The sequence below is a fragment of the Tamandua tetradactyla genome, chromosome 18 (assembly GCF_023851605.1).
Source record: "Tamandua tetradactyla isolate mTamTet1 chromosome 18, mTamTet1.pri, whole genome shotgun sequence".
Lineage (NCBI taxonomy): Eukaryota > Metazoa > Chordata > Mammalia > Pilosa > Myrmecophagidae > Tamandua > Tamandua tetradactyla.
This window is the reverse complement of record NC_135344.1, coordinates 60032212-60051721: the sequence shown is the minus strand read 5'-3', so window position 1 is coordinate 60051721 and position 19510 is coordinate 60032212. Positions and strand designations below refer to the sequence as shown.

At 38.1% G+C, this 19510-nt stretch overlaps 1 protein-coding gene across 3 annotated transcripts in view; it reads right to left on the bottom strand.

Annotated features, from left to right (window-relative positions):
- SLC35D4 (solute carrier family 35 member D4) overlaps positions 1 to 19510 on the bottom strand; it is a 170750-nt gene that overhangs the window by 143104 nt on the left and 8136 nt on the right. The gene's annotated exons all lie outside the window — the stretch shown is intronic.

The following is a 19510-nucleotide window of genomic DNA, read 5'->3' as shown; positions in this document are numbered from 1 at the left end:
CAATAGTGCTGTTATGATCATCAGTATGCAAATCTATGTTTGTGTCACTGCTTTCAGCTCTTCTGAGTATATACCAAGTAGTGCTATTGCTGGGTCACAGGGCAACCTGATATTTAGTTTTCTGAGGAACTGCCAGACTGTCTTCCATAACAGCTATAATAGTCTACATTCTCACCAGCAGTGCATAAGTATTCCAATTTCTCCACATCCTTGCCAACATCTATAGCTTCCGGTTTAAGAGCAGACATTTTTACGGGTGTGAGGTAATATCTCATTGTAGTCTTGGTCTGCATTTCCCTTATAGCTAATAAAAATGAGCATCTTTTCATGTGCTCTTGAGCCATCTGTACTGGCTCATCAGAAAAATGCCTATTCATATCTTTAACACATTTTATAATTAGGTTGTTTGTTCTTTTGTTGTTGAGTTGTATGATTTCTTTATGTATACAGGATATCAAACCTTTATCCGATGTGTGATTTCCAAATATTTTCTCCCACTGAGTTGACTGCCTCTTCACCTTTTTGACAAAATTTTCTGAGGTGCAGAAGCATTTGATTTTGAGGAGTTCTCATTTATCTATTGTTCTAGTTTGCTAGCTGCCAGAATGCAATATACCAGAAACAGAATGGCTTCTAAAAGGGGTAATTTGATAAGTTGCTAGGTTACAGTTCTAAGGCTGAGAAAATGTCCCAATTAAAACAAGTCTATAGAAATGTCCAATCAAAGGCATCCATCCAGGGAAAGATACCTTGGTTCAAGAAGGTCGATGAAGTTCAGGGTTTCTCTCTCAAGTGAGAAGGCAAATGGTGAACACAGTCACGGTTTCTGTCTTGGCTGGAAGGGCACATGGCGAGTACGGTGTCATCTGCTAGCTTTCTCTCCTGGCCAAGGTTTCTTGAAGCTCCCCAGGAGGTGTTTTCCTTTCTCATTTCCAAGGGTCGCTGGCTCATGGACTCTCTGCTTCATGGTGCTGCAGCATTCTCTGCTCTCTCCAAATCTCCTTCATTCTCCAAAATGTTTCCTCTTCTACAGAACTCCAGAAACTTATCAAGACACACCCAAATAGGTGGAGATATGTCGTCACCTAATGCAGCTTAAAACCACTCTTGATTAAATCACATCTCCAGGGAGATGATCTGATTACAATTTCAAAACATACAGTATTGAATAGGGATTATTCTGCCTTTATGAAATGGGACTTTGATTAAAACATGGCTTTTCTAGGGGACAATACATCCTTTCAAACCAGCACATCTATTGTTTTCTTTTGTTGTTTGTGCTTGGGTATAAAATTTAGGAAGCTATCTCCTATTACTAGGTCTTGAAGATGTTTCCCTATATTTTCTTCTAGGAGCTTTATGGCACTGGTTTTTAAGTTTAGGTGTTTGATCCACTTTAAGTTTATTTGTGTATAGGGTGTAAGGTAAGAGTCCTCTTTCATTCTTCTGGCTATTGATATCCAGTTCTCCCATGTCCATTTATTGAAAAGACTATTTTGTCCCACTTCAGTGGGTTTGGGGGCCTTGTCAAAGATCAGTTTACCATAGATTTGGTGGTCTATTTCTGCACTCTTAATTTGTTTCCATTGGTCAATACTTCTATTTTTGTGCCCGTACCATGCTGTTTTGACCACTGTGGCTTTATAATAAGTTTTAAAATCGGGGCATGTTAATCCTCCCACATCATTTTTCTTTTTTTAAGATGCTTTTAGCTATTCAAGTTCTCTTCCCTTCCAGATAAATTTGGTAACAAGCTTTTCCAAATCTTCAAGGTAGATTGATGGAATTTTAATTGGTACTGGTTTGGATCTGTATGTCAATTTGGGTAGAAATGACATCTTAACTACATCTAACCTATCTATTTCTGAGCAGAGAATGTCTTTCCATCTATTTAGAGCTACTTTGATTTCTTTTAGCCATGTAATGTAGTTCTCTGTGTACAAGTCTTTTACGCCTCTAGTTAAATTCATTCCTAGATAATTGATTCTTTTAGTTGTTATTTTCAATGGAATTTTTTCCTTAATTGACTCCTCAGTTAAGTCACTGCTTGTGTATAGGAACATTACTGATTTTTGTACGTTAATTTTACAACCTGCCACCTTGCTGAATTTATTTCTTCAAGTAACTTTGTTGTAGATTTCTCAAGATTTTCCAAGTATAGTATCACGTCATCTGCAAATAATGAAAGTTTTACTTCATCCTTTCCACTTTGAATGTGTTCTCTTTTTTCTGCCTGATTGCTCTAGTTAGAACTTCTAGTACAATGTTGAATAATACTGGTGACAGAGGGCATCCTTGTCTCATTCCCTATCTTAGGTGGAAAGCTTTCAGCCTCTCACCATTGAGTATAATGCTGGCTATGATTTTTTCACATATGCCTTTTATCATGTTGAGGAAGTTACCTTTAATTCCTATCTTTTGAAGTGTTTTTACCAGAAAAGCATTTGTCAAATGCTTTTACAGTATCAACTGAGATGGTCATATGATTTTTCCCTTTCGATTTGTTAATGTGCTATATTACATTAACCGATTTTCTTGTGTTGAACCATCCTTGCATGCATGGTATAAACCCACTTGGTCATGGTGTGTAGTTTTTTTTAATGTGCTGTTGGATTCAATCGCTGATATCTTGTTGAGAATTTTTGCATCTATGTTCATTAAAGAGATTGGTCTGTAGTTTTTCTTTCTTATAGATCTTCACCTGGCTTTGGTATTAAAGTGATATCAGCCTCATAAAATGAGTTGTGTAGTTTTCCTTTTTTCTCTGTTTTTTGGAAAAGTTTGAGCAGGACTAATGTTAGTTCTTTTGGAAATGATTGATAAAATTCCCCTGTGAAGCCATCTGGCCCTGGGTTTTTCTTTGTAGGAAGATTTCTGAAGACTGTTTGAATCTCTTTACTTGTGGTTGCTTTGTTAAGATCTTCTATTTCTTCTTGAGCCAGTGTAACCTGTTTGTGTTTCCAAGAATTTGCCCATTTATCTAAGTTGTCTAGTGTGTTGGCATATAGCTGCTCACAGTATCCTCTTATGATATTTTTATTTTCTTCAGGGTCTGTGGTTATGACCCCGTCTCATTTCTGATTTTGTTTATTTGCATGCTCACTCTTTTCTTCTAGACTTGCTAGTGGCCCACCAATTTTATTGATTTTCCCAAAGAACCAATGTTTGGTTTTATTGATTCTATTGTTCTCCCGTTCATTTAGCTCTGCTTTAATCTTTGTTATTTCTTGTCTTCTTTTTGCTTTGGGGTTAGTTTTCTGCTCTTTCTCAAGTTCCTCCAGGCAAGCATTTGGGTCCTCGATTTTTGCTTTTTCTTCTTTTATTTTTTTTTTTACATGGGCAGGCACCAAGAATTGAACCCGGGTCTCTGGCAGGTGAGAATTCTGCCACTGAGCCACCACTGCACCACCCTCTTCTTTTTTAATACAGGCATTTAGGGCAATAAATTTCCCTCTCAGCACAGCCTCTGTTGCATCCCATAAGTTCTGATATGCTGCATTCTCATTTTCATTTGTCTCCAGGAAGTTACTGATTTCTCTAGCAATTTCTTCTTTAATCCACTCATTGCTCAGGAGTGTGTTATTTAATTTTCATATATTTGTGAAAGTCCTTCTACTTTGGTGGTTATTGATTTCCAGCTTCATTCCACTGTGATCAGAAAAAGTGCTTTGAATAATTTCACCGTGTTTAAATTTATAAAGACCTGTTTTGTGCCCCAGCATATGATCTATCCTGGAGAATGTTTCATGAGGACTAGAGAAGAATGTATATTCTGATGTTTTGGGGTGTAATGACCTATATATGCCTGTTAGGTCTAATTCACTTATCAATTATTTAAGTTTTCTATTTCCTTTTTGATCCTCGGTCTGGTTGTTCTATCCATAGAGGAGAGTGGTGTATTGAAGTCTCCTACTATTATAGCTGAAACATTTATTGCTCTCTTCAGTTTTGTCAATGTCTGTCTCATACTTTGGAGCTCCTTGATTGGGAGCACAGACATTTATGATTGTTATTTCTTCTTGGTGAATTATCCCTAATAATAATATATAGTATCCTTCTTTGTCTCTTATGATGTCTCTACATTTTAAGTCTATTTTGCCTGATATTAGTACAGCTACTCTTGTCTTCTTTTGGTTATAGCTTGTACGGAAAATCTTTTTCTATCCTTTCACTTTCAATCTATTTGTATCCTTCTGTCTAAGATGAATCTCTTGTAAAGAATATTAATCCATTCTGCCAATCTTATATCTTTTAATTAGTAAGTTTAGTCCGTTAACATTCAAGAATCTACCATGTCAACCTCTGGATTTTATTTGTCAGATCTATATGTTCTTTTTGTGTCTTCTTGATCTCCTTATGTCATGTTCTTTTCTTTCTTTCCTTCTTTCTCTTTTTATCCTTAAATTAACCTTACTGGTACTCTTCAATTCTATGCCTTTCTCCAGACCTCCCTTTCCTATCTTTTTTTTTTTTTTAAGCTGGCAGAACTCCCTTTAGTATTTCTTGTAGAGCTGATCTCTTGTTGACATATTCTCTCAGCCTTTGTTTATCTGTGAAGATTTTAATCTCTCCCTCAGTATCGAAGGACAATTTGGCGGGGTACAGAATTCTTGGCTGGAAGTCTTTTTGTCAGCATCTTAAATATATCATAGCAATGCATTCTCACCTCCATTGTGCCAGTGGAGTAGTTCAGAACTTAATCTTATGTGGTTTCTCTTGTATGTAGTAGATTGTTTTTTCTTGCTGCTTTCAGGATTTTCTGCTTCTCTTCACCATTTGACAGACTGATTAGTATGTGTCTTGGGGTAGGTCTATTTGTATTTATTCTATTTGCGGTTCATTGGACTTCTTTGATTTGCATATTTATGTCTTTTATAGAAATGGGGAAGTTCTCCCACATTATATCCTCAACTAATCTTCCTAGCCCTTTACTCTTCTCTTCTCCTTTTGGGTCGCCATATTCTCATATTTGTGCATTTTGTTCTGTCCATCATTTCCCTGAGACCAATTCAAATTTTTCCATCTGTTTTGTCATTTGGTCTTTTGTGTGTTCAAAATCAGTTATCCATCCTCTAGTTTGTTTATTCTTGCTTCTATCTCTTCAAATCTGCTGTTGTGTGTTTCTAGCATGTTTTTTATTTGGTCCATAGCATCTTTAATCTCTGGGATATCTGCTATTTTTCTACTTATTCTTTCAAATTCCTCTTTATGCTCTTCTAGAGTCTTCTTGCTCTCCTTATGTCATTAGCCGTCCCACTGATTTTATTTAGTAAATCTATATGAACATCTTTGATAAGTTGTTCCAAAGTCTGTGTCTCCTCTTGAGGAGTTCCTTACAATCAGTTGAAGAGAATGGTTTACAGATGGTTCTGCACAATACGCAGTACCACTCAAAAGTGGACATCTGCAGCCCCTTTCTGAGACATCCCTGAAGGACAATGGTGACAGGAAGTCCGACTTTGAGAAGTATACCACGTTGTTCATTTTGCTTGGAAGGAGAAATGGCCAAATGTTTGACTGGATGGTCAGGGACTTGGAAGGAACATGACTGGAAAATTGTTACAAAGAGGTCTGGGGGAGAAACATGTAGACAGACCTTTCTGAATGGCCAAAAACACATGATGATATATGTGTCACAAGTGAATGCTCACCAGAGGGTGACTCCAGCAGGGGAAAATTTTAATGATCAATTTGACCTCTTTCCCCAACCATGCCTCTCAGCGCCCAGTGGGCTCATGAACAAAGTGGTCATGGTGTTAGGGATGGAAGTTATGCATGGGCTCAGCCACTGCTGAGCAGCAGAGACCAACACTCGTCCCCAACATGGTACCATGCCTGAGGTAATCAGCTTGCTATCTGGTGGCAAGTTGATTACATTGTCCACTTCCATCATGGAAGGGGCAGCATTTTGTTTAACTGGAATAGACATAAACTCTGGATATGGGTTTGCCTTGCCTACAGGCACTGCTTCTGCCAAAACTACCATTCATGGGCTTACAGAATGCCTTATCCACCATCATGGTATTCCACACATCATTGCTTCTGATAAAGGAACCCACTTCACAGCAAATGAGGTGTGAGAATGTGTATATACTCATAGAATTCACTGGTCTTATCATGTTTCCCATCATACTGAAGCAGCTGGATTGATAAATAGGTGGAATGGCCTTTTGAAGACTCAATTGCAGCACCAACTGGGTGGCAATATCTTGCAAGGCTGGGACAATGATGTCCAGGAATCTGTATATGCTCTAGATCAGCATCCACTCTACGGTGCTGTTTCTCCTATAGCTAGGATTCAAGAATCCAAGAATCAAGGAGTAGAAACACGAGTGACACCACTCACTATTACCCCTACTGACCCACTAGGAAAATTTCTGCATCCTGTCCCTGCAACCTTAAGCTCTGCTGGTCTACAGGTCTTAGTTTCAAAAAGAGGAGTCTTTCCAACAGGAGATATAAAAATGACTCAACTGAACTGGAAGTTAAAACTGCTACTTGGACACTTTGGGTTCCAAGTGACTCTGAATCAACAGGCAAATAAGGGAATCCGTACTGGCTGGGGTGATTGATCCTCACTATCAAGGGGAAATAGGACTCCAATTACAATCATACAATGAAGGTAAAGAAGAATTTACCTGGATTACAGGAGATACCCTAGGGCGTCTCTTACTACTACATGCCCAATGTATAAAGTCAATGGAAAACTGCAACAAACAAATCCAGGCAGGACTACTAACAGTCCAGAAACTTTAGGAATGAGCTTTTGGGTCACCCCCACAGACAAAGAACCAAGGCCAGCTGAAGTGCTTGCTGAGGGTAAAGGGAACATGGAATGCACAGTGGAAGAAGGCAGTGATAAATATGAACTATAACCACATGATCAGCTACAGAAATGAGGTCTGTAATGGTTATGAAAATGTCTTCCCTGTTTTGTTATGAGTATGTGTGTATATAAACATAAGTATATATCTTTGTTTTCTTTTCTATCTTATGCCCTTATCACATGGTTTGTATTACCTTCATTTCATAGTATTTAAGCTATAGGATATCAAGTTTAAGAATGAACATCACTTAAGGATCACTCAAGGACTTGTACCCTATTCTGGGGGAGAGTTAGTGCGTATGCAGAACAGTTGAGCATTGTTAAGCAAAAGTATGATGGTCACTGCTTTTATTTCGATATTAAATATGGTTTAAAGAGATATGTACAACTGCCAAGTTGACAAGGGGTGGACTGTGATGGTTAAGTTCATGTGTCAACTTGGCCAGGGTATGGTGTCCAGTTGTTTTGTCAAACAAGCACGGGTCTGATTATTACTGTGAGGACATTTTGAGGACTTAAATCATCAGTCAGTTGATTGTATCTATGTCCGAGTAAAACTATAATCACCTGAGGAGATTGTCTTCAACAATGAGAGAAATCTCATCCAATCAACTGAAAGCCTTAAAAGTAGAAGTGATGATTTCAGCAGTCAGAAAGGAGAATTTACATCTTTACTTCAACCAGCCAGCTTCTCCTGAGGAATCTATCAAAAACCTTTATCAGAGTTCCCAATTTGTGGCTTCCCGTACTGAAATCTGGGCTCACCTATTCCCACAGTCACATGAGCCAATTCCTATTAAAAATCTTATAGTATATATATATATCCTGTCAATTCTGTTTCCCAAGAGAACCCTGACAATACAGTGTGATACATGGAAGCCCTATATCATTTGCATGACTTTCTGTAAACCCACAACTTCTCTAATAAAAAACAAAAATAAAAAAACTCGAGTACTCTGGCCCAGAGCCTACACACTTAACAGTCACAATATTTACTTCTTGGAGTTCACTTTGTGTATTTGTGTATACATAAGCAAGAGTATTTAAATCTTATATTAATAGTTTAGCTATCACCCCTGGAACCAATACCTTTTTTTGGTGGCAGTTTAACACCACTTGCCAAGGTAACAACAATCTCAAATAAACTTCCACTAAAAGTAAAAGAATGGTGTTGAAACTATAGTGATTTGCATGTAGTTGTTTTAAATAAATATGTAACAAAGAAACAAATTGGATAAAAATTTTTTAATTATATATATCAGAAAACTGCAGTCTTGACCATAATTTCTACTTCTTCATCTGCTTTTTTCAAGCCCTTCAGAGACTTTACTTGGAATAGGACTGCTGATGCTATGGCTTCTCAGCTCTTGAAAGCAGAAATGAGAGCAAAAAAATATCTCTATTCTGCCATCTGTTCTTCGAAATGGCTCTAATGGGAAATTCTAACAATTTTAAATTCAGTAAACATTTATTAACAATCATGCTGTAGCTTACCACTGTGACAACAAAAAACTGACTCATTAAAAATTTAACATGTTTTTCTGCAATAGCCATGAAGTTACAAACTTGTAGTTGAGGCAGTTATTTTCTTTTCTATAATAGTTGTTCTCCAGCATGGATATACCTACCCATGCTAGATTAGGAAACACAAAAAAATCAAGAAAAGCATTAAAATGACAATCTCACTACCCAAAGACAAGCTCTGTTAACATCGGGGTGTGTCTCCATCCAAATGGCATTCTGTCCATGAGTAGATATGAGCCCTTCAACAAAATGGGATCCGACTGCACAGATTGTTTCACAACCTGCTTAACTAAATCTTATGAGTATCTTCCCATGTCAAAAAGTCATTCCCAATATTATCAATAATTGTATTTTAATAATCGCTGGACATTCAAATTAGTCCTAAATTTTTACTATTCTAATAATGCCATGATGATCCTTGAATATATTTTCTTCTCATATTCACGATGTTTTCATCAAGATAAGTTCCCTGAAGTGGAACTGTTGTTCAAAGATGCATGCATTAAAATCTGCAACTGGTTCCAGAATCGCCTTCCAGAGAGGTTAAAATGACTTAGCCATACTTAGCTCTGTGATTTTAAGTGTGCCAGAGGCCTGGAAATTAGGTAAAAAACGAGGCACCTACTATTAATGCACTCTTTCGCCCCCTTTAATTCATCGGTGGCATGATCTGGGCCTCCTGTGCTGCGGGATTCCTCCTGGTTTGAAAACCACTGTAATAAGTCATTTTTCTTAATTGATTTATATGCACAAATATTGCATCTTGTTTGAATTGTGGGGTTGTTTGGTTTTTTTTGTTTGTTTATTTGTGCACATTCTTTCTACCAGTCCCTGAGAACCCTGAGGAAGAAAGTCTGTAGGCACGAATTATAAAACTGTTGTTACTGAGAGGAAAGCTAATTAAATTAAATCACTTGTTTTTCAAATAGAGCATGCATTATTGAGAGAACATCTGCTCCCAAAAAAACTCTCTTAAGTGCCCGCTGGGTTCCTTAAGTGGAATTCTTGAGAATTCTGTGTTATGCTGACACCTAGTGGACCCAAGGGACAACTTTCAAACATGAAAATAAGAGATCAGGACAGGAGGTTTTGTATATTGACAATTTAGACATTGCCTAAAGTTGTAATACCCTGCGACTGTAAAGCCAGTATTTGCTTTATATTGCATATAAAAGAATTTCTATGTATAGTAAGTCACTAATTATAGAAGCTCCCCAGATTTCTTTTTTATTTTTGGCTTGTTACTGGTGAATAAGAGCCCCTTTTCCAGCCTCCTTCCTTTTCTTAGACCTTCCTCTTAACTCTTTAGTCTTCCTCCTGACTCAGAGAGCATTGCATTTCCTTGAAAAGGCCAGCCCTGTTATTACTTGAACCCAAGAATCTATGAAGATACTGTCTCCCACAGAGTGTAATTTAGAGCAAGGGTCAGTAAACTGTGACTCACGGGCCAAATCCAACCAGTTGCTTATTTCCAAAAATAGCTTTTTATTAGAACACAGCCCAGTTCATCCATTCACATATTGTCTATGGCTGTTTTTGTACCGTAACAGCAGAGCTGAGTTGTTATGACAGAGACTGTGTGGTCCACAAAAGCTAAACTATTTACTCTCCGGCTCTTTACAGAAAGCTTGCTGACCCTTAGAAGAAGGCAGCTTGGCTCCCTCTGGAACTTTTTAGCAACCAGTATCCAAGTCTTCACACATGAGGTGGTGACCAGCTATACACAAAGGGCCATGCTGCCACCAGGTTTTGTAAAGTCCTGTTTTGAGGGCAGGTTCCTAACTGGTTCCTTTTTTTTGTTTTTTTGGCTTTTTCAGTGCATATTTATTAGGTTACAAATTTACAGTTCTTAGGCAATGAAAATGTACAAATTGAGGCATCAAAAAGGAAAGGCTGATGGCATTCGGGATTCCTCTGTCACATGGGAAGGCACACAGTGACATCTGCTGGTCCTTCTCTCCAAAATGTCTCTGAGCATCTGTGGGCATTTTTCTCTCTTAGCTTCTGTGAGTTCTCTCCAAAATGTCCCTCCCTGCTTCTTACTCTCTCATAAGGAACTCCAGTGAGGGAGTCCTTTATAAATAGGCCGGGTCGCATCTCCATGGGAACAATCTAGGCACAAAGTCCCAACCCCAACAGGTCTGCACCCACAGGGATGGATTAAAAGAACACAGGCCAAGGGCAGTGTGACAGTGGCTCAGTAGCAGAGCTCTCACCTGCCATGCCAGAGACCTGGGTTCGATTCCCAGTGCCTGACCATGTTAGGAAAAAAAAAAAGAACATAGGCTTTCAAGGGAACATAACAGATTCAAACTAGCACTGGTGGGGAGAGGAGCAGTGAGCTAAGGGAATGTTTTGGAAGATGGGATGTATTCTGTGGAGAGAGGTGTCTACCCTGGGGGCTGATGTCCTTCATGGATGTGCCAAAGAGCTTATCTCCCTATCCAAATTCACGCTGAATGACATCAAAACTTACTGCAGGGCACTGCAGACTTTTTAGTCTGCCTCTTGGGTTCTGTGATCCAGCATCTCATTTTTTAAAAAACTCTCATTTGCTATTGCCTTTTCTTAAAAAAAAATTTTTTTTTTGAGATGTCTTCACACACATACAGTCCATCCAATGTATACAATCAATGGCTCCCAATATCATCACATAGTTGTGTATTCATAACCATAATCATTTTTAGAACATCTGCATTCCTAACTGGTTCTTGCCTGGTCTCTTAGCATGCAGAGTCACCTCTTCTTCCCACTTTACATTTCATTCACTAGCCCGAGATTCTCAACATATAATCCCACTGATTCGGTAACAAAGATCTCGTCACCTTCATTAAGGTTTCTGACAAACACTGAAAGCCAACAGGAGCCTCAAAGAAGCCCAGTTCTCAGGCCCCAACACCACCATGTGTGAAAGACTGTGGCTGTCTTCCCTCCAGCAGCTCAGGTCTCTACCCAGCTGCAGCTGTAGGGACTTCCACTGTTGGGCCTCTCTCCACCACTGCCTCCTGCTTGTCCCCTGGAAGGAACAAGGCTGGCTGTGGGCCTGGGTGAGCACTAGCAGATGGATGACAGGTACAGCACAGCAGACAGAAGTAACATCAGTGTCACACAGATTAAAAATAAAAAGAAGCCTGGGGGGCAGGCCATGGTGGCTCAGCAGGCAAGAATGCTCATCTGCCATGCCAGAGGACCTGGGTTCGATTCCCGGTGCCTGCCCATGTAAAAAAAAAAAAAAAGAAGAAGAAGAAGAAGCCTGGTTCTCCCAGGTCGCTGAATAATAAGTGAAGCAGAATGAAAAAGAAGGGATGTACACCTTGTTTCTGATAAATATGAGAAAGAAGATAATCCCAGCCCAAGCGCTTGCCTGTATACAGTTCACAAGGGCCTAGAAATCCAAGCTAATCTGTAAAACAAAATGCCTTTGATCTTGGATCTGGGGAGTTTTCGATTTAACACTGCTGACTTAGAAATGGGCTTTATGGGCCCCCAGAAGCAGCTATGTGGGTGTGGTCTATGATTTGTATATGTCCTGCAGTTTCCTAGGCACTGGGTGTCACAGGCAGGAATCGCTGGCAGCGATAAAGATCAACACATGGCATTCCAGCCCTGTCTGCTGTCCAGTAGGGTGAGATCATCGGTCAGCAACATTAATTCCCTTCTCCCAGAAACTCCCACGGTCGCCACCCCAACACCAATCCAAGTTCATTCAGTGTCCCTATCATGGGTCTCAATATGTGTCCTGCAGAAGGTTTTAAAGTTGGTCTCATTATCCACAGAAGAGTCATTTCTACATATATACTTAGAGCATTCCTTTTCAGAGAAAACAACAGGGATGAGTATTTAAAAATTCATGAGCAGGAGCCCTAACTTTCCTCTGTGAACAAAGATGAGTTTATAAAACTACAAGAGTCACTCAAAATGAAAATCCAACTCATAAAAACATGTTAAGGAAAAGCCACCCACCAGTACCTTTGAAGAAGATGGGCTATCTCACTTAAAAACAAAGAAATAATCATTAAAAAGAAGTACAATATAGACCCTAACCAAATGGCTACAGGGTTTGTTTCTTTAGGCAAAGTACTGAATTGATTAGGTGGTTTTATCAAAGACTGATCATATTCTCCAGCAAACATCCTCGGTGGAAAAATTAAGGGGTGGGGTATCTATTTACTACATTAGAAACCTCTGGTCACAAAGGCATCATGGCACAGAATCTTAAACTTACAAAGTCTCATACTTGAATACTTGAGAGTTAAAAATTTGCTCTCATATATAAAGGACAAAATGTGGCAAGTAGTTTAAAATTGACTTTCAAAGTGTTTTTATCTAAACGATCTCCTGGCAATACAGGAACTGTAGGACTGTGTCAGAAACCTCTAATGAAATCATTCCTGAGTCTGTCCTCAGGAATGGTTAAAGAATCCAATAGAGTGCTGTGGGCTCACTGGACTAAGCGATTCCACTGAGATAAAATAGGACACAACGTTTGGTTAGTATCACATTCTGGAAATACATGAAGACTTCAGCAAAGGACTTACATCTGCTAGAAAAATCACTTCTAGTGTTTTCCAATGGCTTGGCAATAGCAGTAGCCACCATATAAATAGCAACTTGTGGCGGAAAACAATGCTTTCTTTCCCAAGACAGAGGTTCAAGGGCATGATCCAAGACTAGGTAGTATCCAGCAATTGCCAGGGCAAACAATCTGGGGTGGGGACCCTGATATGTCTAGAGACCCAGCAAATATGGCCTCTTCACAACTCACAACTGTGTTGCCAAGTTCTGAGACTTGTTTGGGAGGGACTCTAAGATTCTGCAGTGCAACAGATCAGCACAGTTTAAATGAGTTCTCCACGGCCCAAGCTATGCAGTACCAGTTCGGGTTCCCACCTCCTTCCACCCCCCACAATGACCTCTGGAACTCCAAACTTCTTCCTGCTGTCCTTTAATGTTTAGTAGAGCCTGGGCTAATTAGTTCCCTAATGACGTAACCAGAAAGCAAGCCCAGCAGGTAACAGCAGCCACAGCAAATACTGCCCCAGCCTGGGTAGACATGAAAGGGCACGGTGCCGGTTCCCTGCTGTTGGCCATCTGGAACATGCCTTTGCCAAGGACCCGTAGTCACCGGAATTCCTGAGCTGTGCCAATAGGTATTAACCACAAGATCCACAAAAAACCCAGACACTGAGATCTTTGACAGGAAGCTTGAAAGAGCTGGCATCATATGCAGGGCTGTGAAACCACCTCGGCAAGTCCAGAAGATAGAGATAAAAGGGCTCTAAGTTCAAGGACAGTGAAAGGGGACGTACACACCGATCCTACGGAATGGTTGGGATCTCATGTCACAACAGTTCAAGTGGCAAAAGCATCTAGTGGTTCTCAAACTTCTTCTAGGGAAACAATCTTGAGAACCCGATTTCACCCAGTTCTACTGGTCATTACTAACAACAAAAAAAGGCAATAAAAGTAAGAATGACACTGTTTTTAAGGAAATACGAGTAAAGTGATTTTTAAAAGACTATTGTTAATAAGTGAATTATTAACATAAAAATAATTACGGACATTCTAAGAGTGGAAGACCCACGCTGATCAGCACTGGTGGACCCAGTCCAAAACCTGACAACCATTTCCCTCATTTCTAGTTCAACCTCCTGCTTCTGTGGGGGACTAACATTTAGTCAGTTTAAGACAGTAAAAACTGGATTACAGGCCTTGTGATTGAAAGGTTCCTATTAGTTTAAATGAAGCCCCAGTTCTCACTGAACTGTCCAGTACAAGAGAGTTAACGTAAAACCTGTGCTTACTATCACATATAAAATCCCCAGGGTATCTGTACTTTATCAAGCTGAGGAATATAAACCATGGGAATACAAAACTATGACTTAACTGTGAGGGTTAATTTTTTTAATTTCATTTTTTTATTAGAGCAGTTAAAGGTTTACAGAAAAATCATGCAGAAAGTACAGAGTTCCCATATATACTTCCCACAAAAGTTTTGCCTATTATCAACATTTTGCATTGGTGTGGTATATTTATTGCAACTGATAAACCAATATCATTATATTTTATTTAAATATTTATATGTAATATTTATATATATTTATATAGTTTACATGAGAGTTCACTCTTTGTGTTGTACAGTTCGATGGGTTTTAAAAAAAATTCTGGCAACATACATACAATCTAAAATTTTCCATTTTTAACCATTTTTAAGTATACAATTCAGTGCTGTTAATTATGCTCATAATGTTGTACTGCTGTCACCATCATTCATTACCAAACTTTTTCCATCATCTCAAACAGAAACTTTGTACCTATTAAACATTAACTCCTCATTCCGCAGACCAATCTCTGCACTGGTAACCTGTACTCTAATTTCTGACTCGATGAATTCACATATTCTAGTTATTTAAATACAAGTTTTATCACAATATTTGTCACTCAACATGTCTTCTAGGTTCATCCATATCATCACATGCATCAGAACAACATTTCTTTTTAAGGCGAAATAATATTCTATTGCATATATATATATATATATATACACCACATTTTTTTTTATTAACGGAAAAAAAGAAATTAACCCAACATTTAGAAATCATACCATTCTACATATGCAATCAGTAATTCTTAACATCATCACATAGATGCATGATCATCGTTTCTTAGTACATTTGCATCGGTTTAGAAGAACTAGCAACACAACCGAAAAAGATATAGAATGTTAATATAGAGAAAAAAATAAAAGTAATAGTAGTAAAAACAAAACAAAACAAAACAAAAACCTATAGCTCGGATGCAGTTTCATTCAGTGTTTTAACATGATTACTTTACAGTTAGGTATTATTGTGCTGTCCATTTTTGAGTTTTTGTATCTAGTCCTGTTGCACAGTCTGTATCCCTTCAGCTCCAATTACCCGTTATCTTACCCTGTTTCTAAGTCCTGTTGGTCTCTGTTACCAATGACATATTCCAAGTTTATTCTCGAATGTCGGTTCACATCAGTGGGACCATACAGTATTTGTCCTTTAGTTTTTGGCTAGACTCACTCAGCATAATGTTCTCTAGGTCCATCCATGTTATCACATGCTTCATAAGTTTATTCTGTCTAAAAGCTGCATTAATATTCCATCGTATGTATATACCACAGTTTGTTTAGCCACTCATCTGTTGATGGACATTTTGGCTGTTTCCATCTCTTTGCAATTGTAAATAACGCTGCTATAAACATTGGTGTGCAAATGTCCGTTTGAGTTTTTGCCCTTAATTCCTTTGAGTAGATTCCCAGCAATGGTATTGCTGGGTCATATGGCAATTCTATATTCAGCTTTTTGAGGAACCACCAAACTGCCTTCCACAGTGGTTGCACCATTTGACATTCCCACCAACAGTAGATAAATGTGCCTCTTTCACCGCATCCTCTCCAGCACTTGTCATTTTCTGTTTTGTTGATAATGGCCATTCTGGTGGGTGTGAGATGATATCTCATTGTGGTTTTGATTTGCATTTCTCTAATGGCCTATATACCACATTTTATTTATTTATTCATCAATTAGTGGATTCAGTTGCCTCCATCTTCTGGCACTTTGAATAATGTCACCATAAACATCAGTGTGCAAAAATGTGTTCAAGTTCCTGCTTTAAATTCTTTTGGGTGCAAATCAAGAAGCGGGATTGCTGAATCATACAGTAATTCTATATGTAACTTTCTAAGGAACTGCCAAACTGTTTCCCATAGCTGCTGCTCCATTTCACATTCCCACAATGAACGAGCATTTCTATTTCTCCACAGTCAACATGTGTTATTTTCCAGTTTTTAAGTAACAGCTATTCAATTGGGCATGAAATAGTACCACCTTGATGTTTTGATTTGCATTTCCCTAATGCCTAATGATGGTGAATATCTTTTCATGTGTTTCTTGGCACTTGTCTTTGGAGAAATGTCTAGTCAAATCCTCTGCCCACTTTTTAAATTGGGCTATTTGACTTTTCGTTTTTAAATTGTAGGAAAACTTAATATATCCTGGATATTAAACCCTTATCAGATATATGGTTTCCAAATATTTTCTCCCATTCTCAGGTTGTCTTTTCAGTTTTGATAATGTCCTCTGATACATAAAGTTTTTAGTTTTGATGAAGTCCAATTTGCTTATTGTGTTGTTGTTGCTTGTGCATTTGTGCAAAGTCTAAGATAAGAATCTACCACATGATACAAGGTCCTGAAGAAGTTCCTGCATGCTTTCTTCTACAAATTTTATAACTCCTGTGTCTAGGTCCTCAATCCATTTAAAGTTCATATTATACGTGGTGCGAGGTGTGAGTCCACTTTTGTTCTTTTGCATGTGGATATCTAGTTTTTCCAGCACCATTTGTTAAAGAGGCTAGTTTTATCCCATTGAGTGGATTTGACACCCTTGTCAAAAATCAACTGGCCATGACTCCCAGGGCTGCAAGTCTGCCTAGCAACATGGTACCTGACTCCCAGGGATGAGCCTCACCCTGGCATTGTGGGACTGAGAGCGCCTTCTTAACCAAAAGGGGAAAGAGAAATGAAACAAAATAAAGTTGCAATGGCAAACCAATTTCAAAGAGAGTTGAGAAGTCATTCTGGAGGCAATTCTTATGCAAGCATCAGCCAGACATTGCAAATTGCCACAGTATGCCAAGGCCCAACCAACAGTATTCCTGAAAATCCTAAAGAATACTCTGTGCTCTTTCTAAGACTCTGTAAAATTTTACCTATTAAGTTTATTTTTTCAGAAACTTATAGCTTCCAGATGGTTCCTATGCCAGATAAGCCCTCAAACCCAGAGGTAACAGTCTCTCCGCGAACATTAACCAGCCTCATTCCTCTACCCAATATTGTTGACACCCCTTTTCAGCATGAATAAGTTAGAATGGTCATTGCCCAGATATCCTTGAAGACTGAGAGAATGATCAAATGAAAGCGAGGAAGTATAACTGAGAAGTTAGGATTTAAGAAACGATTATGATTACTGACTCATTAATACAGATATTTCTTTCTACTTTCTAGTATGTTAGAATAGCCAGGAGCCTTAATCTTTGATAATGATTGTAGAACTATCAAATCTTGTGACTGTGTGACTGTAAAAAACTTTTATCCAGTGTATGGGTAGACAAATAATAAAATAAAGATATACATGAAAAATAATAGTAATAATAACAGGCTGGGAATATGAGGAAAATACCTCTGCGTAAACTACGGACAATAGTTAAGTACTATTTTAATACCATTTCATCAATTGTAACAAATGTAACTACTGCTGAAAAACAAATACAAAAAAAAGTGCTATCATCAATTGTAACAAATTTCCACTACCAACGCAAGTGTTGGTGGTGGGGAAGTACATGAGAATTCTGTATTTTATGCATGATTGTTCTGTAAATCCACAATTTCTCCAATAAATTTTTTTTAAAAAATCAGTTGGAGGGCGAGCCACAGTGGCTCAGCAGGCAAGAATGCTTGCCTGTCATGCCATGCCAGAGGACCCGGGTTCAATTCCCAGTGCCTGCCCATGTTAAAAAAAAAAAAAATCAATTGGATATGTAGAACAGAATTAAAAAAATTTTTTTAAAAATCAATTGGCCACAGATGCGAGGGTGTGATGGTTAATTTTATATGTCACCTTAGCTAGGTTATGGTGTCCAGCTGTTTGGTTAAACATTAGTCTGTGTGTTCCTATGAAGGTAATTCACAGATGGAATTAGCATTATAATCAGTTGACTTTAAGGAAAGGAGAGAACTCTCTATAAAGGGGGTGGGACTCATCCAATCAGTTGAAGGCTTAAGCACAAAAGAACTGAGGTTTCCCAAAGAAGATATTCTTCACCAATTTCCAGCCTGCTTGTCCTATAAATTTCAAACTTTATAGCACCCCTCCCCCAATCTTGGGAACCAATTCCTTAAGATAAATTTCTTAAAACAAACAAACAAACAAACAATATATATATATATATATATATATATATATACATCTTGTTGGTTGTTTCTCTGGAAAACACAGTCTTGTACAGGAACCATTCCTTTGGATTGTAAGCTTGGAACACTGGCGTTTTCACAAGATGGACCATGATGTAAAAGACTCAAGTAATTTAATTCACACCTCTGTTCCCTTTGTAAAACCTCTTAGTACTCGATTTTTGTCTCCCAATTTTATATTTTCAGAAAAAGCCAAAACTATTAATGCTTACACTGGATGCATTTTCAAAGAGTCTCCAGAGTGGAAGCAGAGTGGTGATTTACTAATTTAACTAGTCAATCTGATTAATAGAACAGTTGGGCAGAGTAATTTGGACCACAAGATCAACCACTTGGCCTGACCATTCAGTCAGGATGTTTACCTTTTTCATATAAACCTTGACTTATATTTTGTTTTCATTTTGCGCATCATTTGAGGCTAGGAAGGATGTTTTCAAAGAATCAGGAAGAACTACCTAGTAAAGGCAGGAGTGGATAAGCAATTCAAGTATAATTTTGGATGAAAAACCTCATGGCCTTTGAGATTTCTTTTAAACTTATATGAAAAGATGGTTTAAGAGGATCACAACATCTGATGTAATGTGACCTGGATTGGACCATGGATCAGAATTTTTTAGGGGGCAGAAAGGCTATAAAGGAAACTACTGACACAATTGGAAAACTATAAATATGGTCTGTGGGTTAGGTAGATAATATTGTATCAATATTAATTTCCTGATTTTGATAACTATACTGTAGTCATGTGAGAGTAAGTCCTTGCTCTTAGGAAATAAAAATCATTTAAAAGTAAAGAGGTATCTTATTTGCTACTTACTCTCAAGTAATTTAGAAAAAAAATAATGTGGATGTATAAGTGATAAAATATAGTAAAATAATAACAACCGGGGAATCTAAGAATGTATAGGAGTCCTTTGTACTATTCTAAAAGTTGGAAATAATTTCAAAACTACAAATATGTCAAAAACTTTTAAAGCTGATCTAATAACTCATTCATAGTGATCCTATATTCTAAAACAAAGCCAAATTAATTGTGTTTTAAATTATATGCCAGTTAATTTTAATAGTATATTAGTAGCACTGTTAACCAGGATTACACTACTTGAGCTTTATCTGAGGTTAGAAAGGAACTAGGAGACCAAACAACTCAACCATCTGTGTTT